Here is a 27,591-nt window from a genome sequence, read left to right on the forward strand (position 1 = left end):
TCCGAACTAGGACATGTGATCCTAATGGTGCAGGTGAAATTTGTCCGAACCAGGGCAAATGATCCAAATGGTGCAGGTGAATTTGTCCGAACCAGGACATGTGATCCTAATGGTGCAGGTGAAATTTGTCAGAACCAGGGCAAATGATCCAAATGGTGCAGGTGAAATTTGTCTGAACCAGGGCAAATGATCTAAATGGTGCAGGTGAGTTTGCTACAAGCACGGAAAATGATCCTAAATGGTGCGGGTGAGTTTGCTACAAGCATGGCAAATGATCCTAAATGGTGCGGGTGAGTTTGCTACAAGCATGACAAATGATCCTAAATGGTATGGTGCAGGTGAGTTTGCTATAAGCATAGCAAATTATCCTAAATGGTGCAGGTGAAGTTGCTATAAGCATAGCAAATTATCCTAAATGGTGCAGGTGAAGTTGCTATAAGCATAGCAAATAATCCTAAATGGTGCAGTCATTTTCAGGAACCTTTCCAGGCAGTCTTCTTTAAGACGTATTCCATTCCTTCTAGGAGCTTTTCCAAGCAAACGGGGTTTTACGAAGGATTTTACAACAAAGGGGTTTACAAAAGTTTCTCAATCGGATTTATCACATTACTCCCTCGGCAGTGATATTCTCCAAAACGTCGTCACCAACACGCAAAGGTTTTATCTTTCTTTTAGAATTACTAACATACTTCAACTAACATAAACTAACTATCATGCATCATTCAATTAACATACCTCATTCATGCATAATGCATATGCATACATCGCTCTCATTTATTTTTAAAAGCTCACTGCATCATACATCGCATGCATCATAACATTACATAAAACTCAGGTTGCCTTTTCAGGCCATGCTACAGTCAAAACACCTGGTTCCTTCCAAGAAACATTTGCTCCACATTCTGAAAAATGGTATTTACCTTGGGTGGAATCTATAAGCCCATCTCCCACATAACATCTTCTCAACAAATGCAAATTTCAGGGCATCCTCAGTGTTCAATCATCTTCTACCTTTAGACCACGATAGGCAGACGTGCCCATCTGACTCTTCAGGTTTAAGAAGATTGAACAGGGGCAGCTGTCATACCCCGAAATTTGCCCGATCAATTCATGCTATTTTAATTCATCAAGGGTCAAAATTAAGAGTCATGGGGTTTGACATTCCTATTGTCAAACCCGCGCTCCTATGGATTATCCTGAATTAAAATAGAAGTTAGGATTAGGGAGTATCTGAGCCCAAACATTTGGCCTAATCCAGTCCACCATAAGATTTGATCCGTTGAAAGTCCATTTTAAATAACTAGTTAATTCTTGGTGCATAATCTATTTTTTGGATTGTTAAGTATTATATTGTTAGTTAGGTGTTGAGTTGGCTTTATTAATTTTAATATCTTCATTACTATTTAACTAATTATTAATTTTAGTATTATTATAATTATTTATTAAGATTAGATTTTTAGTAATATTAGAATTATTATTAGGTAATATTAGGATTAGTAGTATGTTTTTTATTAGGTTTATTGATTATTATTATTGCTAATTTAATTTAATTGGGCAATAGGCCCATTAGGTGTAGAAACCCTAAATAGACTAATATAAAAAAAGGGAAGATTATTGTGCATAAAGGGGGAGACCGAAGAAAAACACAGCGGGAGGCCCTTTTGACCAATTCCAACCCATGTACATGCTGCCTGCCTCCGGTTGACAGACCAATTCTTTATGGTCACAAAAAGGGCAAGAGGGACTCTATTGGAAGCTTGTTACAACAGCACAACGCCAGACAAATCCAAAGAAAGGAGTTCAATAGTAAAATCAAATGTAACAATTTATTCTTTTTTTCTTGCTAGTTCTTGTTGTTACAGATGAAGACAAAAAAACAAACAACAACAGCATCCTCATGCGGTGACCGCCGCGGCGAACAATCAACCTCACCGCCACACGCACGCATCCAATGGCATCCGCCGTCAACGTTGATGAACGTGAAGCCCCTCTCCAATTACGAGTTCCGCCATTCTGGCCTCGATCCACCGTCCCACGCCATCATTCAGCATACCCAGAACTCACTGTAAATCTCTGTTGTACAAAAGAGATCCTCGCGAGGAAGATGAAGATTGGGGGCGCGGGTCCTTTTCACCTTTATTCATTGATTTTGTTTGTATTAAATTTCTATTAGCATAACAATTATACCAGGATGTCATCGCAGCTTAGTGGTCGAAGGCGCACATCCATCATCATCAAAAACTGGGTTTCGATCCCCGTGTTCAACAGCATGCGTTTTTTTTCTATAAAGCTTTGCATTCATATAATAATATACAAACATAGGTTACTAACAGATTCAAGAAGTGGCGTGATTGGCAAGATAGGTTGGCTGGTGAGGGAAGGAACTGGGGTTCGAACCCCATCCATGACATTTAATTTTACAAAGCTATTTCTTGCAGATCCCACGCGCGCGCCTCCATACCCATACCATGCATCCTCAGATCTGTGCCATTGGATTGCCACCATCACAAGATCCAACGCCCATGAGGCTAGGGGCCCATCATGGACTCCAAGAGCAGCGTCACACTAGATTATGACCAGGTTTTTATTATATATTTCTCTTATTTTGTATTGTTTATATTTAGGTTTAATTAATTATATTTAGGTTTAGTTAATTTGCTTAGGAACAAAATAATAGGATTAGACCAATAATTAACATTAGGATTATTTCCCGATTATTCGATTATGTCGAGTAATTTATTTAATTAATTTTAATTAATCTTTAATAATCATAACAAAAAAACCTATAAAGGCGTAGTTATTAGGGTTTGCCCGATCCCATTGCCCATTTGGCAAAGAACTTAACTATTTCTTAATCAATTCTCTCCTCGACCCGACTAAACCTATTAGTCGCACTAGACGAGAGATAAAAGAATAAAATAATAAAACATTAACCTTTTTTAATTCTCTCCTCGACCCGACTAAATTTATTAGTCGCATTAGACGAGAGATAAAATTATACAAAATTAAAATACATCTAATTTGCTGCCCGCGACGATCAATCTATCGATCTGAGTAACCAGCAATGCCCCTTAATCCGTTAGCTATACTGACCAAATCTATTGGTCAGCGCATCTAACGGTGCCATATCAAATCAGGGTTGTACGCCCAAAACATTAAAACATTAAAACACACTAAAACCACCTTACTACGGAATTCCATCCCTTCAAACATTGCGATGTTCACAACTACGATAAGGTAATTCAAAATACCTTCGAACATTCGCATTACAAAACAACTTCAAACAACTTCAAACACCTTCATAATCAATTCTAAGGCGTACAACCCTGTGCCCGAACTACGTTGACTCTGATTCTCCCTAAGGAGATACGTAGGCACTTGGATAACCAAGGCGAGTCCCCCTCCCTAAAATCTCAATTCACTTAAAATCTTAATTTTCGCCCTTTTCACTTTTTTAGCTATTAACTTAATAATGTTAGCCATAAAACTGCCCATTAGATTCAAAGCCAATAGGAAAGGGTTGAGGGTGCCTAACACCTTCCCTCGACCTGATTATAATAGCTTACCCTGAATCTCTAAACTGCGTAGGGTTTCCTATTCGCCTTTCAGAATAGGTGGTGACTCTAAAAGCTTATTTTTAGGGCAGGTTGCTACAAAACCCACATGGGAGAGAATAAGCCTCTCTAAGATCCATCTTTCTTCTTACACTCTATGCATTTTCCTTTTAGCTAGATCTGACTGATTGTATGGCTAGATCCGATATGAACTCTAGCCTTTCCTTTTCAATAATCGATTTCTTTCCCGTAATTTATGTGAATCTTATGTTTTTCTATATTTAGATGCTAAATTGATCTTATCAAAATTCCATAATAATCAACACCATGAATTTTCCAAAGATATGTTATTCGTGTGTCCAGCAGCTTAACACCTTTTAAGCACTTAATAGATCTTAGGCCATAAATAACTATTACAGGACTCACAGATCCACTGTGATCCTTATCGCCATTTTTTCTATGATCACTGCTTAACACCTTTTTTCTATGATCACAACTTAACACCTTTTAATCACTGCTTGTATCCGAATAACTGAAAGTAATTTTGTTGGATGATATTTATCTTTCAACCTACATCAAAGTTTTAATCAAATAAAGGAATGAACACAAGATTGCTTCAACATCGAACAAGAAACTAAATTACACTTTACAAAAAAAAGAATATTTCAAGATTAAATTGAAAGTTTAAGCGGTGGTAAAAAACGCATAACATTCCTCAATTTTGTGAGTATTGACATAAGCTCGTTTTTGGGTAGTAATATACTCTTATTTTTACTCTTAGTATCTAAAAAGAATGGATTATACACATGGAGCTTAGAAACCAGAAATCAATAAACAAACCAGAAATTTTTTAGTACTAGGAGCTTAGAAAAATGCAAAAGGATGTGATTTTTTTAAAATTACCTACACCCCGCTTCATATGGGATTATATCATCCTCAAGCTCCTGAATGAATTGCTTATAGAACATTAATCACTCTCTGAAATAATTCAAAAGCTCTTCAAGTGAATAAAATTACTCCAAAACATCACATTGTCAAGTTCAATAGAGTAAAAAACAGAAACCAACACCCCACAAAAAAATTCTTAGATACACACACGCATAACATGTAGTCCTACACACAACCGATCACAACTTTTTTTATTAATTAAAAAATAAAAATAAGATTTTCTCTCTCTCTTTCATCATCAAAATCGTCCCATGATTCCAAATAAAAAAGAAATTAAATTTAAAATAAATAATTAAAGAGAAAACCTGAATGAGAATGCTAGGATGGAAATAGGAGAGGACATGCTACAAAGCTTGAACCTGGCCTACAATAAATTTCTAAAGCACGAGTCAGCGAGTGGCCTTTGGCATTTTATAGGCTTCTTTTTCTAGTATGGTCTTTTTAAAATTTGGATCTGACTTGAAAGCCTATTTAAAAGCATGTTTCTCAAAGACTTTAAAATAATTCATTTGACCTATTATAAGTCACTTTGAAAAAAATATCGGTATATAAATCATTTTGCAAAAACCAATAAATCATTAATGTTATTTTTCGTATTATATCCTCTCTTCTTTAAATTATGTGTGTTTATATTTCTCATACTATTAGTGAAAGACAATTTGGTAAACTCCTTCATAATTTTTCTTTTTATACAATAATTATTACATCGGTATAAAAAGTTCAAAATGACTTATAATAAAAAACAGAGGTATTACTATTTAGCCTATTTTATATTCCCTCAATATTTTATTATAAGTTATTTTTTGATTTTTCACACATTAAGAAATGTAATAATTATTGTATAAAATATAAATTATAAAGGATTTTACAAAATTGTCTTTCATTAAAGATATGTGAAAGATAAATTTAAAGAAGGTAAACAAGAAAGCATGATAAATAAACAATAGTAAAGGTAATATTTGATTTATATTTTATACAATAATTATTACATTTCTTAATAAGTGAGAAAAGTCCAAAACAACTTATAATAAAAAAGGGAGGAGTTCTATTTAGCCTATTTTATACTCCCTTTGTTATGTATTATAAGTTATTTTCAATTTTTCACACATATTAAGAAATGTAATAATTAATGTTTGGAAAATATAAATTATAAAGGATTTTACAAAATTGTCTTTCATGAATGGTATGAAAGAAGGGAAACAAGAGAGTATAATTAATAAGTGAATGAGATACCGTTGAATGAGAGACCGTTCTTCCCCTCATATGCATCTATTTTGGAAGACATTTGGTGTTCTTCATTGTCACCCTCTTTTGAATATTTTTATTTGCAAAAAAAACCCTATATCAAACATGTGCAATTAATAAGTGACTTTGCTTGTATTATATAAGCCTAGAAGGTATTTAGCTTTCAAAATGGTAAAGTAGTAAAGCTTACCACCATCAAAAGATATTTAGCTTGATAGATTTAAATTTTCTACTTCATTGGTAACTCCAACCTTCAAACACGGTCCTTTGCATACTCTATTCGACTTATGCGAGATATGAGGATACTTCCCATATTTTTTGTAAGTGATAGGATTTTGATCATTTCAATATATTGAGAGTTTGTCCTTTTGCTTTATTAATCTCCTAAGAAACAAACAAAATGAAAGTCAACATATATACATGAAATGAAAAAATTGATTATTCACAAACTATGCTAATTTACGTAATGCTTATAATATCATGTCGTCACATAGTAGTTGGCACACAAGTATTTTCAAATCAAGATGATTGAAAAACACATTCCATGTATGGTAGATGCATTCTAATCCAAAAGAAATTTTCATCCTCGTTTGTTTCGCTATATTGAAAACTAAACCCCTCCAATCCAAACATTGAATTCATTATTCACGGTTTATTTTCCCAATATCCAAAATATTCAAACAAAACAAAATATATGTGTAACCCTAATAATTAATAAAACTTATATCATATTTTTGAATACGTCAATTTTTATATAAAAGCATAAAACAAAGAAAATTCCATCATAATCATTTGTTGTATTCATAATGGACACCAAACTACAAAGGCATCCAGTTGTGTGTCGGCTTAATCCCGAAGAGAAGAAATCTATTTTAAAATTATCGATAACCAAAGTTGTGCTGAGAACCTCATAAATTGCCTTGTTGGCTTGCTCTAATCTAGTGGATACCGAATTTAAACTTGGTTTCTGCATAAATCGGTAGTTCAAGTATTATCATCATTCAATGAATTTTAATAAGCATGAGGAGGAAGAGAAATATGAAACACACATAGAGAGTAGAAAAAACAAACATGTACAGTGTTAGGCATTTTGTTTTCTTCATTGTCACCCTCCTTGGAAGAATTTTTTAAAAAAAAAAAAACCTACATCGAACATGTGCAATTAATAAGTGGCTTTTCTTGCATTATCTGAGCCTAGAAGAGTCATAAAAATCCACAAATATGTAGATTTGCTTTGAAAATGGTAAAGTATTAAAGCTTACTACCATTACAAGATATTTGGCTTGATAGATCTAAATTTTCACTGTTGGCATCAACGCTAGGCTTCAGAAGGATAGTTTAACATCATTTCAATCTACAGACCCTTTTCCTCCACCTTATTAACCTAAGAAACAAAAACAACAAGTCATACAAAACATATGTGCATGAATTAAAAAAAAATTGTTCACACACAAACTATAATTGTGCTACATAACGCTTATAATATCATATCATCACATAGTAGTTGGCAGATGATTGAAAAACACATTCCATGTACGGTACATGCATTCTAATCAGACATTAATTTTCATCCTAATTTGTTTCTTTAATACATCACACCATATCCATTAAAGAATAATCAAGATTGTTCAGTTGAAAGTTATGAAATTTAAAATTTTCAAGACACACATTAAATCAAGACAATTAAACAAATAATATCTATATTACCATCAACAAAATCACAAATTTATGTATCAAATTAGAGGCCGCTTTACAATACCAATAAACCATAAATACTATTTTCCCAATTATATCCGCTCTTCTTTGAATTATGTAAGTTTATCTTCCTCGTACCAATAGTGAAAGACAATTTTGTAAACTACTTCATAATTTTTCTTTTTTACACGATAAGTTGTTTTTGATTTTTCACACATAATCAGAAATGTAATCCTAATTGGACGGAGGGAGTATAAATTATAAAGGATTTTACAAAATTGTCTTTCATTAAAGATACGAGAAAGATAAATTTAAAGAACAGAAACATGAAAGTATAATAAATACTAAAGTTAAGAATAGGAAAATAGTATTAATGACTTATCGGAATTGTCAAATGACTTATAATTTTGATGCATAACTTTTCCACAAATCAAGACATGGTTCATCCATATAGAAGTCTAGTATGTCATGTTAGGCGTTTAGAAATTGGAAAAGTTATTGGCGTACACTTGATCAAGAGGGGTATTAATTTCCTCCCCATTAACTATACAGAGATCACATCAATTATGTTTTTTTATATTGAAATAAAATAAAATATTTTAATGAGTATTGGTTTCAAATGGGTACCTCCATCAAATAGGTTATCGTCAGGCCTGTTAAAATAAGCTAAGAGCGCATATGAATCGAACATAAACTAGAAAAGGATCCTGAAATTAAAATCATCATTGCAAATAAAGTGAAGCAAAGAGAACATTGACAGTTCACTATTTTCTATTTTAAGAATATACAAGGGAAGTAGCCAAAGAAATCTCCAATGAATCAATTTTATTTAAATAGTAAAATCTGAGCTCCTAAATGCATACAACTAAATCTTAGAATAAATATCCAAAACAAAAAAAAAATTAATGAAGTGATAACATTGAAATAACATAAATAATTCAAAACATCTATTAAAAACGTATATTTTTACTGAATATACATAAACATATATTTCCATGATTAAAACACATTGCACACAATATCAAGCATATCAACTCTTACATGTCTAAACTTGCATCAAAAGTCAAGCCAAATGTTCAATTAAGTGCAAGTGGTGTCATGTGTCAACCATTATAAACAGTTAGATAGAATTTTCAATCAAATAAATCGTTATATGCACTTATGTTGCATGCATGTAAATTATAATGTACCTTAAGACAAATAATATGTATTAATATGATCCATGAAATGAAGGTATGCCTTACCGTTTCTACTACTGACTCTGCACAACCATTGAATGAGAGACCGTTCTTCCCCTTAAATGCATCTACATTTCTAGGAATTTAGTTTTCTCCATTATCACCCTCCTTTGAAGAATATTTATTTAAAAAAAACCTACATCGAACATGTGCAATTAATAAGTGGCTTTTCTTGCATTATCTGAGCCTAGAAGAGTCATAAAAATCCACAAATACGTAGATTTGCTTTCAAAATGGTAAAATATTAAAGCTTACTACCATTACAAGATATTTGGCTTGATAAATCTAAATTTTCACTGCTGGCATCAACGTTAGGCTTCAGATGGATAGCTTAACATCATTTCAATCTACAGACCCTTTTTCTCCACCTTATTAACCTAAGAAACAAAAACAACAAGTCATACAAAATATATGTGCATGAATTGAAAAAAAAATTGTTCACACACAAACTATAATTGTGCTACATAACGCTTATAATATCATATCATCACATAGTAGTTGGCAGATGATTGAAAAACACATTCCATGTACGGTACATGCATTCTAATCAGACATTAGTTTTCATCCTAATTTGTTTCTTTATTACACCACATCATCTCCATTAAAGAATAATCAAGATTGTTCAGTTGAAAGTAATGAAATTTAAAATTTTCAAGACACACATTAAATCAAGACAATTAAACAAATAATATCTATATTACCATCAACAAAATCAAAAAATTATGTATCAAATTAGAGGCCGTTTTACAATACCAATAAACCATCAATACTATTTTCCCAATTATATCCACTCTTATTTGAATTATGTAAGTATATCTTCCACGTACCAATAGTGAAAGACAATTTTGTAAACTCCTTCATAATTTTTCTTTTTTACACAATAAGTTGTTTTGTTTTTCACACATAATAAGAAATGTAATCCTTATTGGACGGGGGGAGTATAAATTATAAAGGGTTTTACAAAATTGTCTTTCATTAAAGATATGGGAAAGATAAATTTAAAGAAGGGAAACAAGAAAGTATAATAAATACTTAAGTAAAGAATAGGAAAATAGTATTAATGACTTAATGGAATTATCAAACGACTTATAATTTTAATGCATAACGTTTCCAAAAATTAAGACATGGTTCATCCATATAGAAGTCTAGTATGTCATGTCAGGCGTTTAGATATTGGAAAAGTTATTGGCGTCCAATTGATCAAGAGGGGGTATTAATTTCCTCCCCATTAACTATACAGAGATCACATCAATTATGTTTTTTTATATTGGAATAAAATAAAATATTTTAATGAGTAAATGGGTACCTCCATCAAATAGGTTATCGTCAGGCATGTTAAAATAAGCTAAGAGCGCATTTGAGTCTATCATTGCGCGAACATAAACTAGAAAAGGATCCTGAAATTAAAATCATCATTGCAAATAATGTGAAGCAAAGAGAACATTGACAATTCACTATTTTCTTTTTTAAGAATATAAAAGGCAAGTAGCCAAAGTAATCTCCAATGAATCAATTTTCTTTAAATAGTAAAATATGAGCTCCTAAATGCATACAACTAAATCTTAGAATAAATATGTAAAACAAAAAAAAATAATGAAGTGATAACATTGAAATAACATAAATAATTTAAAACATTTATTAAAAACATATATTTTACTGAATATACATAAACATATATTTCCATGATTAAAACACATTGCACACAATATCAAGCATATCAACTCTTACATGTCTAAACTTGCATCAAAAGTCAAGCTAAATGTTCAATTAAGTGCAAGTGGTGTCAAGTGTCAACCATTATAAACAGTTAGATAGAATTTTCAATCAAATAAATCGTTATATGCACCTATGTTGCATGCATGTAAATTATAATGTACCTTAAGACAAATAATATGTATTAATATGATCCATGAAATGAAGGTATGCCTTACCGTTTCTACTACTGACTCTGCACAACCATTGAATGAGAGACAGTTCTTCCCCTCAAATGCATCTACATTTGTAGGAATTTAGTTTTCTTCATTATCACCCTCCTTTGAAGATTATTTATTTAAAAAAAAACCTACATCAAACATGTGCAATTAATAAGTGGCTTTTTTTGCATTATCTGAGCCTAGAAGAGTCATAAAAATCCACAAATACGTAGTAGATTTGCTTTCAAAATGGTAAAATATTAAAGCTTACTACCATTAAAAGTTATTTGGCTTGATAGATCTAAATTTTCACTGCTGGTATCAACGCTAGGCTTCAGATGGATAGTTTAACATCATTTCAATCTACAGACCTTTTTCCTCCCCCTTATTAACCTAAGAAACAAAAACAACAAGTCATACAAAACATATGTGCATGAATTGAAAAAAAATTGTTCACACACAAACTATAAATGTGCTACATAACGCTTATAATATCATATCATCACATAGTAGTTGGCAGATTATTGAAAAACACATTCCATGTACGGTACATGCATTCTAATCAGACATTAATTATCATCCTAATTTGTTTCTTTAATACATCACACCATATCCATTAAAGAATAATCAAGATTGTTCTGTTGAAAGTTATGAAATTTAAAATTTTCAAGACACACATTAAATCAAGACAATTAAACAAATAATATATATATATATTACCATCAACAAAATCACAAATTTATGTATCAAATTAGAGGCCGTTTTACAATACCAATAAACCATCAATACTATTTTCCCAATTCTATCCACTCTTCTTTGAATTATGTAAGTTTATCTTCCTCGTACCAATAGTGAAAGACAATTTTGTAAACTCCTTCATAATTTTTCTTTTTTACACAATAAGTTGTTTTTGTTTTTTCACACATAATAAGAAATGTAATCCTTATTGGAAGGAGGGAGTATAAATTATAAAGGGTTTTACAAAATTGTCTTTCATTAAAGTTATGGGAAAGATAAATTTAAAGAAGGGAAACAAGAAAGTATAATAAATACTTAATTAAAGAATAGGAAAATAGTATTAATGACTTATTGGAATTATCAAACGACTTATAATTTTGATGCATAACTTTTCCACAAATTAAGACATGGTTCATTTATATAGAAGTCTAGTATGTCATGTCAGGCGTTTAGAAATTGGAAAAGTTATTGGCGTCCAATTGATCAAGAGGGGTATTAATTTACCCCCCATTAACTATACAAAGATCACATCAATTAGGTTTTTTTTATATTGGAATAAAATAAAATATTTTAATGAGTATTGGTTTCAAATGGGTACCTCCATCAAATAGGTTATCGTCAGGCCTGTTAAAATAAGCTAACAGCGTATCTGAATCTAACATTACGTGAACATAAAGTAGAAAAGAATCTTGAAATTAAAATCATCATTGCAAATAATGTGAAGTAAAGAGAACATTGACAGTTCACTATTTACTTTTTTAAGAATATACAAGGGAAGTAGCCAAAGTAATCTCCAATGAATAAATTTTCATTAAATAGTAAAATCTGAGCTCCTAAATGCATACAATTAAATCTTAGAATAAATATCCAAATTAAAAAAATTAATGAAGTGATAACATTGAAATAACATAAATAATTCAAAACATTTATTAAAAACATATATTTTACTGAATATACATAAACACATATTTCCATGATTAAAACACATTGCACACAATATCAAACATATCAACTCTTACATGTCTAAACTTGCATCAGAAGTCAAGCCAAATGTTCAATTCAGTGCAAGTGGTGTCAAGTGTCAACCATTAGTAATAGCAAGATTGAATTGTCACTCAGATAAATCGCTATATGCACTAAGGTGCCATGCATGTAAAACATAATATACCTAAAGATAAATAATCTGTATCAATATGATCCATGAAAAGAAGGTGATGCTTACCGTTTCTACTACTGACTCTGCACAACCATTGAATGAGGGACCGTTCTTCCCCTCATATGGATCTATATTGGAAAGAATTTGGTGTTCTTTATTGTCACATGCTTTTGAAGATTCTTTATTTACAAAAAAACTTATATCGAACATGTGCAATTAATAAGTGGCTTTTCTTGTATTATATGAGCCTAGAAGGGACATAAACATCAACTAATAAGTGGATTTGCGTTCAAAATGGTAAATTATTAAAGCTTACCACCATCACAAGATATTTGACTTGATAGATCTAAATGTTCCACTTCATTGGTTACCCCAATCTTCGAAAGCAGTCTTTTGCATACTCCATTAGACTTATGAGAGACATGAGGATACTTCCCATCTTTTTTTTGTAAGTTATAGGTGATTTAGCCGCCATTTTAATACCTGGCATCAACGTAGGCTTCTGAAGGATAATCTAACATCATTTTAATATATTGATTATTTATCCTTTTGCCTTATTAACCTATAAGAAACAAAAATAGAAAGTCATACAAAACATATATACATGGAATGAAAAAGTTTAACAAACTATGCTAACCTGCATAATGCTTATAATATCATATCCCATGTATGATAGACGCATTCCAATCAAATAGGAATTTCATCCTCATTTCATCCTCATTTGTTTCCTTATTACTCCATCTCCATTAAAGAATATTTCAAACATTTTAAATTGAAAGTTATGAAATTTGAAATTTTCAAGGTAGACATTAAAATCAAGACAATTAAGCAAATAAAATCTATATTAACATTAACAAAATGGAAAACTAAATCCAAGCTATATCAAAAACTAACCCCTCCAATCCAAACATTGAATTCATTATTCACCGTTCATTTTTCCAATATCCAAAATATTCAAACAAAACAAAATCTCGGTGTAACTCTAATAATTAATAAAACTTATATCATATTCTTGAATACGTCAATCCATTAGAATTTTTAAATTAGACTAACAGAATATTGTAAATTTTTCATACACTCACATCAATATCAATATATCTATGGAAGTATTATAGCGCAAAAAATAACCGGAGGGAGTAAATAAAAAAGGAAAATGTGTAACTCACATCAATATTGTAAATTTTTCATACACTCACATCAATATAACTATGTACTTAAAATAATTTAATTTAATTACAAATTTCCGCACTTAAAAATATTTGATCTGCTGAATGGCGATGGTACCAAGTACTACTCTCATCATGTATAAACAAATTCATAAACATAATAAGTTCATAATTGCATTCAATTACCTCTCCCTATCACCAAAAACATCAAAACCGAAAAATCAAGTTCATAATTCAAATAAATTTCACAAAAAAACATAAAATCAAAGCAAGAAATGAAAATCAATAATCAACAAGAACTCAATTCAACGAAAAACAATTCAAACAACTTCAACTTCATAATCATAATCAACGAAAAAAACTATAATGAATTCAAGAATTGAAGAAAACACATACCTATGCTCTCTCTCTCTCTAGAATTTGTGCTTGTTTCTGTCTCTAGAATTTGAGAGAGGTGAGTCAGAGAAGCGAATGGAATGTTGTGTTGTTTAGTGTGAATCTGTTTATATACTCCAGAGAGGATCTGTTTCCATGATTAGGATTTTATTTTATTTGGAATGGGAAATCCGACTGAGTGACACGTGTGTGATTTTTTTAATGGAAAAGGGGAATGAATTTTTTAAAAATGGTTTTTGAATGATTTTGGAATTAATTATTTATTCATGATTTTAGAAATTTCACAATTTCAAACAATAATAATTATTTTTTTTATTTTAGTACTTTTTCTTTTTTTAAAATTGGTTTTTTAGAAAATTATCACAATTTATTAAATGAATTTCTTTTTCCATATTTTGTTATGATACTTATTCTTTTTGAAAAGGTTTTTACATGAATTTATATATGGGAAAGGTAAATATTTTTAAAAACATAAAAATGTCTTTAATTTGTATCTTATTTTAGGTGATCTTTATTAAATTTTATTTAAACTATATATTATAAAAAAGGGATATTTTGAAAAGTTTTCTTTTTTCAAATATTTTTTTTTTATAGTTCATTTTCGAAATTTATGTTACGGAAAACTTGAAGGTTTTTTCTATTATAAAATAATTGTTATTTTGTTAAGAAATCTGATTTTGTTTTATTTTGAAATTTTATATTCTTTTAAGAATTTTTTTAAAAAAAATGAATAAAATGCTTTTAATTTATTGTTTGGAAATAATTATTTTGGAAAGGTAGTAATGGTTTAAAGGGTGCATTGAAATTGGGGATGTCAAAACAGGCACACGGTCTGTTGGGCATGTTTGTATTGTTCGTGTTTTTTACGAGATGCGTCAAGGTTTTATGTACACACTCTTTAATATGTATGTGGGGTCCCGTTTCGTTTTTTATAGGTTTTTGCAGGTGCGAATATTAATCTAAAAAATTGTAAATTTTAGGTTAAAAGGTGCAATATCGGCGAGTCCGTCCCATCCACACTCATTTATTTATGGGACGGGGTAAGATTTTAGATCTGCACCCTCAATAAAGTCTGTCCCACATCGCCCTATTTTCTTTTGCTGACTTTTGTGTGATGAGCTTAAACAGGACAGACATGCCTATTTGTCACCCATAATTGATGCTGGCAAAAAAGAAAATTGTTTCAAGTCTAACGACCAAGTTTTGTGATACAATAAAACTCTCAGAAGTCTTTCTATCATGTTTTCCGATACACTAAAACTCTCCGAAGTCTTTCTACCAAGTTCTTCGATACTTTATAACTTTAAGAAGTCTTGCTACTAAATTCTTCGATCCATATTATGTCTGAAACAAAGCAAAAAGAAAAAAATTGCATTACGGGTAACTTATAAGTATATTCCATTGATTATTCTAAAAGGACACGGTTTTTACAATAGATGAAAAAAGTATATTCCACGCCTAAAAAGTTGTCGCCTAAAACTTTAAACGACAAATTTTCATAATTGTTTAAACTCAATTTTGTTGTACTTATTTTAAATTCAATTTTTAAAAAAAATGAAGTTGAATTTTTTTTAGACATATAAGGACCAGAGACCTTTGTTGCGAAAGTCTTAGTATAGTGAAGAAATTGGTATAAAGACTTCTGAGAATTTTAGTGTATTGGAGAATTTAGGTGTAAGATTTTTGGTATATAAAATTTTCCCAAATTCTTTCAACTTTCAATATGGATTGGAGAACTTCAATATATATATATATATATATATATATATATATATATATATATATATATATATATATATATATATATATATATATATATATATGATAATTTTTAAACATAAATTATTTATGCATGGGTATGTTGGTTAAATTGTGTGAATTGTATAGGTAAGAGATAATTATATGGGGTAAAGTTTCTCATAATAGATCATTTAAAGTCTAATAAACTTTATAGAATAATGTATTCATACAAAATATTCTTGAATGAGTATATATCATTTTCTACAAAAGATTTATCTATATAAAAAAAAATGTTATTGAACGGTCATAAAGGCAATTTTCCTATATTTTCCTATACAAAAGATTTATTTATTCTTAAAAAAATGTTTACATTCTGCATTCAATAAAGGAGGTATATATAGAAGGCTTCCGGGCCTTGGTTGAATGGTCATAAAGGCAATTTTCCTATATTTTTCGTTAACACTGTGGGAACGTGAGAAGACATTTCCCCTATGACTCATTACTATAGTCGACTAGTGATTGAATACCTCGTCAGCCATATATGGTGAGTGAATGGGTCATCTTAAACAGTTCATGCCCAATAGGGCGGCCTGTCGCCATATTATTGGGTGACTTCTTCCCATTTCAACCTCTTAGCCCATTTAGAGCGGCTTATCACCATGTAGTGGTAGTTCACCCAGAGTTTAGAAAATTGGATTATATAATATACTTATGGACCTTTATTTATAAAGTCCGATAAAATTATCCCAATACACAGTCCCTGAAGCATGAGGTATTGGAAAGGGATAAATAATTTAACCTGAGTTTTTTAGGCTTTCATGATTGGATCAAACCCATCAAAATTCCTCAAGGGAAGCACGAGGAGAGTTCTTCAAAACGAGCCTGCAATGAGTCCCTAAAGTAGGACTAGGGGATCTCTCAAACGCCACACATACTATCATGTGCAAAATTAAATGCTGCTAATAAGGGGATGTCTTGAGAACATAAAACTGCTAAAGGAGTTTAAGTGTGCCAGAGATGTGGATATCTTTTTTGGCATGTCTAGTGAGGACAATCACTACTTATTCTTTGTTGCTTGTGATACTAATGTTGGTGTAATCCCTAGAGATCAATAGTTTTATTAAAAAATAGTATTTGTATTGAATTGTTTATTACTAATTAAAATTATTTCTTTGTTATATTAGTTTTTGTAAAATAATAATAATCCTAAAAGAAATATTCTATTTAATAAAACATTAAGTGTGACTTAATCATAAAATTCCATTCAGTATAAGAACAATGTGAGTGAGTGTTTCTAAAATAAATTATTGATGATTTTCTCATATTCACTATTTTATCAAAGTTTGGTATAGTCCAACAATAAGTATTTTTTAAATTCACAATTTTATTAAAGTTTGAAATTGATTTTAAAAAAGGTATTTTGAAATTTTCTTTACATGATGTTTTTTGTTTAAACCATTGGTTTTTAAAATGGGTACTTTGATATGTTAAATTTTATAAAACAGTTTTTGATTTCCATCTTTGAAATTTCACTTTAAAAAAAAATAATAAACGTTTGGTTTGATGAATTTTAGATAGATTTATTTTAGACAATCTCTCAATTCACTCCTTATATTTTTTGGCATTTAGCACAATTTCATTTATACCCCTTACTTTCGAAGATACACATTAAAAAATAGTTTTTTTTGCTAAAATTTAGTTATTTTTTGAAGGTGCATCTACAGAAATATTTTAAATTGTAAAAACTTTAAAATAATTCTATATTTCATAGACGCATCTTCGGAACAAACCAAATTTTAACAAAAAAAAAATTGTTTTTTAATGTGTATCTCTGCAAGCAGAGGATATTTTTGGAAACACAAAAATATACTTTAGAATTTGAATGGCGAATCAATAGTGGATTATTAATTACCAGTAGGATTGCTTTGCATTGGAGAAAAAGCATAAAGTTATGTTGTTTTGAATTGGAGAAGGAAAACTAAATATGGTCCACAACAATTTTAATAATTCCACAATAATTCAAACTTTAAAACAAAACCAAGACTAAAGCATACGCGTCGGATAATAACTCACCGCAGTTATCCAGAAATCAGGAATAGACTTGATAAGATCATTGCGATGATCATACAACGGCTTCCTTATCTCGTTGTACTTCTGCTCTATTTCCAGAACTTTATCACTAGCCTCCTCATTGATTTAAAACCACAACAATCACAACTAAATTAAACTAAAATAACAAAACCCTCAATTACATTACTTTTTTGTCAAAAAAATTCAATTTTTATGCAAATTAGGGTTCGTCCTTGTAACACCCCTTTTAACCCCATAAAATAATAAGCTAATCAGAGAATAAGCATGCATATAACTCAAAAGGGCGTCACATCGACGTTTTTAAAAAAAACTAAAAGAAAAAAACTTTTAAAACCGACAGCATTTATCCATAAAATATAATACACTTGGTCATTTCAAATAACACCTGACATATAATCATAATTCATCCAGAATATGCATTAACAGCGGAAACTAATACTCATGTGTTTCATATAAATGATACATGTCCCATACCATGATCATAATATTTGGCTTAAAGCCTCTCAACAACAAGTAACCAATTAAACAAGTTCACAAGTTATAACAAAATACATAAACAAATAGAACATGAGTTCAACATCTAAACTACCCAGTGTTACATGACCAGAGCATTGACTCGCTACTTAATTACCAAGCAACTCAGAAGAAACTCCAACTAGATCACACGCCAGCTACTAATCGTCAAGCCTGCATGTCGCGAAACGAGGGAAACATTAAAACATAAGGGTGAGAATACGAACCATTATGAAGAAAGTATAATAAGATACAATGGTTAAATCAACAATTATAGGAAGACATTACACCTTGCCTAAACATGTAAATTAATAGTAATCAATATAATCACATACTTTAAACGTACAACTAGTATAAGCGTATAATATCTCAATACTATATTCTCAATTATGCACATAGCCATAATTATCATATATTCCCGCATTTAACCAATTACGCATTCAAACGCCACCCATTCTCCATTGTCAATTAATACAAATATCACCACAACACCAAGTGTACATAATCAATTACCAAATCCATACACATAGCATTATGACGTCAATGAACATAATCAATTGTTCACTCGTATACTTATCACAAAACATAATGCACATAATCAATTATCACAATCATGGACATATCACGACAACCTAATGCACATAATCAACTATCACATAACTCTAATGTGACTCAATGAAACATGTGACACTATGCATCTGGTACCAATGTGAAATTCTAAGTTTCACCGGCCTCCGATTCATATCTATAGAATCTAAGCCACACTTCTGATCCGGACAAGACCAAAGTCCACCAATTGTAAACATATAGTTTATGGCTTCCGATTCACTCTAGAATCCAAGCCTGCTTGTGTTTCAAAGAAAATCCACCTATGTTTCAAGGCACACTATGATATGAATGTATGTACAATATCACAAATATATGCAATTAAGATCATCTCTACAATCTTAATTTTACGCATATCACAATAATTCAACTCTATGAATTATCCACCAATTGTACACACCGTTCACAACACATACACATCATATATAAGAGGCCAATTAATCAATTACGATTCACACAATCCAATTAACACTAGTAATTATACTATCTCATGTTAGTTCTCATTTTGCCAATTATACATGAACACACACTTCCAACATCAAGCAATTAATCATTAGAATTAATATTAACCAAATACTCACAGAGAATCAATATTAGCACAACATCATGGCATATACATATATTATTCTTAACATACATATTCAAACCAAAACACAGTTACGGACGAATCCTCAAAGTACCGTAATTTACTTACAAATCGAATAATTGATTCAACTTCAAGTATATTCCAATCAATTACACTCATTGAAATTAATATAATTATTAATTAAATCAACCAATTAATAATTACACTACACAAGTTTCAAGTTTCTAATTCATTTTCTATTCTAAAGCCATTATTTAATATAAAAGGTATTCAAATTCACAATATTTCGGTCGGTCCGTAAATATCACGTTTTCATCCAATTAGCACTACCATGTTACTCTACTAATTAAACTTAGCTACCACGTAAATTTTCATCAAATTCCAGACAACTAAATATACCGCTTAATTCGGCTATTTCGATCAAACGGGACTATTTATTAATTCTATAATTGCTAATGTTTCTAATCATTATCCATACAACATTCTATACAAAATAACACCATATATGATATGCACATTCACAAATTGCAAAAGTAATTGACAACATTGACATTTATAAACAAAACGCATAGTTTAAACATTTATAGCAGTAAATATATAAGTTATCATTGTAGACCGGCAGCTCTAAAATATATAAGTTAGCATTGCTAACCGGCAGCTCTCAACACTCTAATGCACATCATTGGCAGCCGTCGCATGTATGTCGCCCGTCAATGGGGCTATGCCGGCTGTCCCTAGTGCCATTTCTCTCGTTTCTAATCATTTCGAGTATGCACAGAATCTTAACAATTTCTTCTCAAATTCAATTTTTATTAACAGAACTCAGCAATACTAAACAGAATTAAACCACACTTTATATAAATTTCAACTAAGAACAAACATACACATGTTAATCTACCCATTATTCTTATCATACTAGCCCATAATAATAGGGATTCTCCCCCTTACCTCTTCAATGTGCTTCAAACCCTAGCTTTTGCCCCTTGTTGTTCTTCCCCTTTCTTCTTCTCTTAGTCTCCTTTCTCCTCTTCTTTTGCAAATGAACAAAGTTATGATATCTCTACTCTTCCAACCCTTACTATATTATTCATATTGGGCTTACCCATATAATTCCACTTCCTAACTAACTAGGCTCAATTGATAAAATAGAGTAGTCAAATAAATAATTATGCTTCAACAAATAATATTATTACCCTTAATAATACTTTCTGTTTAATCCAATTAAATCCGACTTTATCTCAAATAAATACAATCCAATAATAATATTAATTCTAATATTATTTCTCTACATATCTACTTTATTAATTATTCGATTAACCGAATAAATTCCAACTTCACTTAATAATCCGAACACGTTTCTCAATAACACAGACGATCCAATTAATTATCAAACTTCGTCCAAATTAAGTAAATAAATCCTTATTTAATTTAATTAGCCAAATAATAAAATTCGGGCTGTTACAACTCTCCCCCACTTAACATATTTTCGTCCTCGAAAATTCAGTCGACACAACCATTTCAACACCAAAACCACATCCACCGTCTCTCTCGATTCATAATGATACAAAACGTTCTACACTTACGACCACACAAAGCTTCAAAAGATGTCATTCCAATACCCGAAGAAAATACCATGCAAAGACACAATCCTTTCGACGCACCACTTAGCAAGTCTCTTTATCGAATAATTCATCTTCATCGGAATAAAACGAGCATATTTCGTCGACTATCCACACTGACCCAACTCACTTCACAATCACACGATGCCTCGGCAACCTCGAAAAAAAATACATATAGATATTATCTCAATTCCACTAAAAAATAGATAATTGTTGCACCAAACGAAACGGTTCCTAACAAATCCAACTCAAATACACAATTCCGGTATATCCCTCTTCATACCTTACCACTACACATTTCCTCAAATTTTGATACATCATTAACACCATGATTAATACTTAAATCATTACGATGTTCCTCATCCAAAATTCTCTTTGTCCGAATTCGAACCATCAAGAATACAAACTCGATCACAACATCTCGTGACACCATTCTCGACAATCCAAAAGTCATCACTTTTTCCTTGATTAATGAATATCATCTTGTCAAACAATCACAAGTAGGCTTCAACATACCAACTTAACACACGAAGACGTCGCTTCACAACCAAACTCAATTCTCTAAATCGTTCAAACGATTTCCAATTCTTGAATCCTCAACATAACTTATAAAATTATTTCCTACTCAATGCATCGGCCACAACCTTCACTTTTCCAGGATGGTAATTCAAGCCAACGATTAAATCCTTCGAAATTCTACTCGTCTTGTTTACCTCATATTCAACTCTTGTGATCACTCAACACATCAAACCTTGAACCAAACAAACAATGTCTCTTACATTCCAAAACAAACACAACGGTAAACAACTCCAATACATAGATCGAATAATTCCTCTTATGAAAGTTAAGTTACCTTGAAGCGTAAGCTACTACTTATCGATATCTGCATCAACACACCTCAACTTAAAATCCCATATCCAAGAAAATTCACTTCTTCCAATCAAAACCCACATTCAGAAAGCTTTACATAACCTTCTTCTCTTTCAGCACCGATAACACAATCCTTGAATGTTCAACATGATTATCGTCCCTCTTAGAATCAAATATCCTCAAGAAACATTACCTCATAGAACCTTCCTTCTTCTTACTCGACAAAACAGGCGTAACTCTACGACCATACACTCTAATAATGAACCTCTTCTCAACAATTCCTCAAATCTACTCTTCAACCTCTCCTTAGTCGTTTTACACGCTACCAAGTTAGTAAGACAAGTCTATCTCGTTCAATATGATGTCGTCTCCTATCAACAATAGATTAAGGGTGATCAAGTCCTCAATTTGTTAATAGACAATCGACAATCATAATGAAATTCATAAACCACCGTTACTAAACTATAATAGTGTTCCTCCAGAACTTGCACTCGAAATCACTTAAAACACCAAGATTCAAAATCTCTCTTAAAGTTACAATTACTTGATTCAACTCCAAACAATTCACACCAAAATTCTCATCAACTTAGTCCAACGGAAAATAAACTAAATCAATTCTCAAAATCTTTACCAAAGATACTCAATGGATAATTCAAACACGCGAAAGAAGTAAAAACAAGGCCACATCAATTGTATCAATAATTATACTTCTATGCATAACAGATAAAACAAGATCCAATCTTATAGCACAATCCAAAGAATAAAATAATGCGTTGCACCATTATCAATAATAAAGCACGTACCTCAGATTAACTTATCTTTAGAAGTAGTCTCAGCACCAGACGACGCAAACACTTTTCCTTTCGCTTGCTCCTTCTTTGGCTTATCACATTTGGTACGAATGTGACCTCGCTCACCACAGTTGTAACAAGTTACCCTCGCACCAGCTCTGCAATTAGCAACGATGTGACCTGACCTGCCACACTTGAAACAAATAGTGACCTCTTTCTTACACTCAGAAACACGATGACCTTTAACACCACATCCGAAACACTTATGTGGAGTAGGAGTCTCTCCCCCACTTAGCTTATTGACAAAACCCGATTTTTCCTTCTTGTTATCATACGGTTTCCCACGGAACTGTCCTCCTTCTCGTTTCACCTGTAGAAACCTCACTTCTTTCTTTCCACGCACATCTTCTGGAAAATAGTTTCCCAAAAATGCATCACGGAAAAGAGTCTAAGTAACTTCAATTCCTTCTCTTTCAAATCTCCGCACACTATTACTCCACCAAACGTCAGCTTCTTTTGTCAGCATGTGAGTACCTAACTGTACCTTCTGTACATCAGTACAACTCACGACTTGAAAGATTTTCTCAATTTCTCTTATCCATGCACGTGCTTTGTCCGGTCCATACCCTCCTTTAAAGATCGGCGGGTTGCACCTTTGAAAGTCTCCAAAAGCACGGAACTCATCCTTTCCTCCATAACCGACATTCTCTTGAGGCGCTTGTCTAATCGCACCAGTCCACCTCATAATTGCCTCAACATTAATGTCAACATTCCTTCCCATAGCCATCGTCCTAAACAACCAAACAACCAGACAAAACAGTATTGATCGTGTCAGACACACGAATCAAATACAACAGGATAAAAGACATTAATAACCTTGACCAACTGGTCAACCAGGCTCTGATACCACTAATGTAACTCCCCTTTTAACCCCATAAAATAATAAGCATATAATCAGAGAATAAGCATGCATATAACTCAAAAGGGCGTCACATCGACGTTTTAAAAAAAAAGCTAAAAGAAAAAACTTTTAAAACCGATAGCATTTATCCATAAAATATAATACACTTGGTCATTTCAAATAACACCTGACATATAATCATAATTCATCCAGAATATGCATTAACAGTGGAAACTGTCATACCCCAATTTTTGACCTAAGATACTGTCGCGGGGAAAAATCGTATCTTTTTTCGGGATGAGACACCTGATGCCTTCTTTGGGCTCGAGTGCTCAAAAAAATGATTTTTCTTTTGTACCGACCAAACTTTTTATTGTTTCCAAAGGAGGAAAAGGAAAAAAGTTGCAATAACCTAAAAAAACAGGTGCAAAGCCCGAAACTAAAAGCAATGCACAAGTGGGGGAGAGATTCCAGGTAAGAGGGTTGGTTATACGAAGGGAAGGTATTAGCACCCAACGTATCTATAGTACTCTATAGGTTTCTTTGTTTTGTTTATTCCATTCTTGTTATGGGGGTTCTTGTGAGAAAGAGGTGGGACCTAAGGTGTTTGTTTGATTATGCTCGCAAAGATCATCGCGATCCTCTGCATACATATCCCTTAGAGGGAATCAGAGCATCTGTATCCCTTAGGTTTGAATGGTTTTTTTTGTTTTGTTTTGCTCGCCAAGGATACGACCTTGTGCCTACGTATTCTCAAAGGGATGTTGAGAAAGTCAGAGCAATCGTAGTTCCCACTTATGCTAGTGGAAGCAAAGGAAAATAGACAAATGTCATCTAAATGCTCGATGTATCTAATCTATATCATCACATACATCTGTTTGTTTTTTTGTTTGAAAATCTTTTCATTATAAGCCCTGGGCCATGCCACTTATGGCGCTTAGAATGATAAAGATGTTTTTGTTTGTTTAACCAGCCTTGTGGCAAAAACTTTCAATGAAGTCAGCCTTGTGACAAAAAGTTTTGATTAATCAGCCAGCCTCGTGGCAAAAGTTTCAATGAAGTCAGCCTTGTGACAAAAACTTTGATTAATCAGCCAGTACGGTGGCAAAACGGTTTGATTGATTAGCCAGCCTTGTGGCAAAAAAAGAAATTTGATTGATTAGCCAGCCTTGTGGCAAAAAGTTTGATTGATTGATTGTTTGTGATGATATAGAAGAGATACTCCTATCATAGAGATGAAAAATGTCTAATCTCCTAGGGTATTTGTTTTTGGATATTAGGGATGCTTATAAGAAGCCCGTGGGTCCTTGTACGAAGCCCAAGAGGAGGCTAGCCGAGGGTCCTTGCATTGTAAGCCCAAGAGGAGGCTATGGGAGGGACAATCCAGGGTCCTTGCATTGTAAGCCCAAGAGGAGGCTATGGGAGGGTCACTCGTTTGTACAATGTAACACCCCATATTTTCTAATTTTAATTTAATCGGAAATTAAATTATTATTTAGAATTATTTAGTATTTTGTTGAATTATTGGAGAATTATGGATTAAGGGTCATTGGGCCGGATAGTGAGATTAGTAGTATGGGGGTGCTAAGTGAGTAAGCCCATTACTAAATATTTTATGTTTTCATAAAATAAAGAAAATAAGGAAATAGAGTCAGAACGTGAAAAATGAGAAGTGGAAGAGAAGAGCTGAGGAACGTAAAGAGGAACCAAAGAGGAAGAAGACCAATCAAGAATCTTTGGCTAAGGTAAGGGGGGACTCTTCCAATTACCATCTCTTATTGTAATTATGGATGATAGTGCATGTTTGGTTGTGTTGTTGAGTCAATTTGATCATATGTCAGAGTTAGGTTTTGGAATAATTTTAATAGAAGTTGAATAATTGATGAATACCTCTGTGAATTCTATATAGAATTGTATGTTAATTGATGTTTGTGTTGTGGGTATTATATCAATTGTTGTGTTGTTGTGTTCTTCCATGGAACACTGAATCTGAGTTATGGGTTTCCAATAATTGGATAGAAAGTTAGGTTTTAATGTGTAAAACTGACATAGGATAATAGATTGATGAAATTGGATGAATACCATATGTTAATGTGTAAAAAGATGGTGTTTTAGACTTAAAATCGTAGCCTGTTATGAGTGAAAACGAGTGGAAAACGTACTGGTGCGAAATTGCATATTTTTGGAGAAAACTGGTGAAATGCGTATGAGATTTGGTGATACGCGTATGGGAGCGTATGGGATGAGGCCATACGCGTATGGGTGTGTTCATACTCGTATGGAAATTCTCAGTGTAAAATTAGTTCTGTTGATTCGCGTATGGGATGGCTGATACGCGTATGGGTTTGGGCCATACGCGTATGGGAGCGTATGGGAGGTGCCATACTCGTATGGGTTCTGTGTGTAAAAATTCTGTTTTTGTGATTTTCTTCGAAAGTTCAATGATGCGTAACTTTTGATCCGTAACTCCGTTTTTAGTGCCGTTTCGAGTATGATGGACCTTATGAGATAACCTATGAGTTTAAATGATAAAATGAGGTGTAGCTTTCAATTAATTTTGAATTATGAATTTATTGTTTGATGAATGATGTATTGTACATATATATGATGAGATATGACAATACATGCTATGTTTTAAACATGATTCGTATGATGATCTTGTTTGATTTTGTAATGGAACTCATGAGATATTTCATGTGATAATATGAGTATGATTTAAATACTTTGTTCGTTTGATGGATGATATATTGTTGACATATGTGATGAGATGTGACAATATAAGACGTGTTTTGAAAACATGATTATGTGATGATTGTTGAGGATTGTACAATGATGATTGAATTGTTTTGGAAGATGTGAATACATGTATATTCTTACTTTTGATGATGATGATTAGTGTAATACATGTATGTTCTGTAATGATGGTGATGATGATTGATTGTATTGAATGATGTGATATATATATGAACATGCTTGTTATTGATGATGATGATGATGAAATGAGTATAGTTGATGCTACTCATAGATTGGTAATGATGAAAGTATGTTATATATATGTTACATGCATTCATAAACATGAGTTGAATCCTATATGATGAGAGGATTCATCGAGGGGCAGAATTCCCATTGTGTGGAATTGGTGCTGGCAGGACCGTTTCTGAATTGATGATAGATCGGTCGGTGGATGATTCCACTGGTGATGTTTGGTACCACATGCATAGTGTCAGTTGCATTCATATGCATGGATTTGATAACGTGGCTGAATGTATTTCATTGTTATGATTGGTATTGTGTGTTTTGTGTGATGATGGATTATCTGAATATAGATGGATTGGGTGAATAATATAACTATTGATGTGTTGTTATTTATAATGCAATAATATTTGTTAATTGCGAATGAGACTCACCCTTACACTATATTTTTCAGATTGAGGATAGCGGCTCCGACTCGGTGAGGATTAGCTCATGAGTCAATATGTTGTTTAGCGTCAGGTCATGCTCTGATAGGTGTAACACTGGGGGAAACGTTGTTTTTGAGTTTATGATAATAACTCATTTTTGTTTAATATTATTTGAGGATTAATAAATCGATTATGTGATGTAATTTGATGATGTTATTCCGCTGTGTCAACATGATATATTATGAATTATGAGTTATAATGAAATGTCTCTTAGTGAATGCATGACATACGACCGATGTTGTTTATTTTGTTTATGAATTGTGACGCCCTTGTGCATGTTACTCTGATTTAATTATTAATTTCCGTGGGGGTTTAGAAGGGTGTTACATACAAAGCCCAAGGGGAGGCATGGTATAGTTGGTTT

General features: G+C 32.0%; 1 long non-coding RNA gene and 1 pseudogene across 6 annotated transcripts; both read right to left on the reverse strand.

Annotated features, from left to right (window-relative positions):
* The window catches only part of LOC131659836 (serrate RNA effector molecule-like), a 119,430-nt pseudogene that overhangs the window by 42,263 nt on the left and 49,576 nt on the right, over positions 1-27,591 (reverse strand).
* On the reverse strand, positions 6,336-14,157 carry LOC131593411 (uncharacterized). 6 transcript variants are annotated; one of them, XR_009280965.1, is made up of 10 exons: positions 14,050-14,119; positions 13,125-13,228; positions 12,804-13,049; positions 10,868-10,986; positions 10,612-10,742; positions 9,987-10,077; positions 8,939-9,057; positions 8,687-8,816; positions 8,070-8,149; positions 6,336-7,131 (listed from the first exon to the last, which is right to left on the reverse strand). It is a non-coding gene; the product is annotated as an uncharacterized LOC131593411 (long non-coding RNA). The 6 variants fall into 6 exon arrangements; XR_009280963.1 differs by having other exon boundaries at positions 12,554-13,049; XR_009280962.1 differs by having other exon boundaries at positions 8,945-9,057; positions 10,868-13,049.

The sequence above is a fragment of the Vicia villosa genome, linkage group LG3 (assembly GCF_029867415.1).
Source record: "Vicia villosa cultivar HV-30 ecotype Madison, WI linkage group LG3, Vvil1.0, whole genome shotgun sequence".
In the NCBI taxonomy this organism is placed as follows: domain Eukaryota; kingdom Viridiplantae; phylum Streptophyta; class Magnoliopsida; order Fabales; family Fabaceae; genus Vicia; species Vicia villosa.